Genomic DNA, 1,515 nt, shown 5'->3' on the forward strand with positions numbered 1-1,515 from the left:
GCCCTGCACCTGACCCTTGACCTGGCCCTGGCCCTGCACCTGGCCCTGGCCTTAGCCCTGCACCTGGCCCTGGCCCTGCACCTGGCCCTGGCCTAGACCCTGGCCCTCCACCTAGCCCTGGCCCTGGCCCTGCACCTTACACTGGACCTGGCCCTGGCCCTGTACATGGCCATGCACCTGGCCCTGGCCCTGCCTTGCACCTGGCCCTGGACATGGCCCTGCACCTGGCCATGGCCCTTCACTTGGCCATGCACCTAGCCATGCAACTGGCCCTGGATCTGGCACTGAACATGGGCCTGGTCCTGCACCTGCCTCCTCCCCTGCACCTGGAACTGAACCTGGCCCTGGCCCTGCACCTGGCCCTGGCCCTGCACCTGGCCCTGGCCCTGCACCTGGCCCTGGCCCTGCACCTGGCCCTGGCCCTGCACCTGGCCCTGCACCTGGCCCTGCAAATGGCCCTGAACCTGGCCCTGCTCCTAGCCCTGGAACTGCACCTGGCCCTGGCCATGTACCTGGCAGTGCACCAGGCCCTGGCCCTGGCCCTGCACCTGACCCTGGCCTTGGCTCTGCACCTGGCCTTGGCCCTGACCCTGGCCCTCCACCTAGCCCTGGCCCTGGCCCTGCAACTGGCCCTGGCCCTGGCCCTGGCCCTGCACCTGACCTTGGCCCTGGCCCTGCACCAGGCCCTGAACCTGGCCCTGGCCCTACCTGTCCTTGCACCTGGCAATGGCCCTGGCCCTGCAACTGTCCCTGGCCCTGCAACTGTCCCTGGCCCTGTACCTGGCCCTGGCCCTGCACCTGGGCCTGGCCCTGGCACTAGACCTGGCCCTGCACCTGACCCTGACCCTTCACCTGGCCCTGGATGTGAACCTGGCCATGGCCTTGCCCCTGGCCATGGCCCTGAACCTGGCCCTGGCCCTGCAGCTGGACATGCACCTGGACCTGGCCTTGCCCTTGGCCCTGCACCTGGCCCTGTTCCTGGACATGGCCCTGCCACTGGCACTGGCCCTGTACCTGGCACTGGCCCTGCAACTGGCCCTGGCACTGACCCTGCACCTGTGACCTTGGCCCTGTCCTGCAACTGGTACTTGCCCTGCACATGGCCCTGGCCTTAGACCTGGCCCAGGCCCTGCACCTGGCCCTGGACCTGGCCCTGACCCTGCACCTGGCCCTGCACCTGGCCATGCACCTGGCCCTGGCCTTGGCCCTGCACCAGGCCCTGGTCCTGCACCTGGCCCTGACCCACACCCTGGCCCTCCACCTAGCCCTGGCCCTGGCTCTGCACCTTACCCTGGACCTCGCCCTGTCCCTGTGCCTGGTCATGCACCTGGCCCTGGCCATGGCTTGCACCTGGCCCTGGACATGGCCCTGCAACTGGCACTGGCCCTGTAACTGGCACTTGCACTGCACCAAGACCTGGCCCTGAACCTGCACCTGGCCCTGGCCCTTCACCTGGCCCTGCACCTGGCTGTGCATCTGGCCCTGGATCTGGCCCTGAACCTGGGCCTGGTCCTG

Source organism: Phodopus roborovskii, unplaced genomic scaffold, assembly GCF_943737965.1.
Source record: "Phodopus roborovskii unplaced genomic scaffold, PHOROB, whole genome shotgun sequence".
NCBI classification, from domain to species: domain Eukaryota; kingdom Metazoa; phylum Chordata; class Mammalia; order Rodentia; family Cricetidae; genus Phodopus; species Phodopus roborovskii.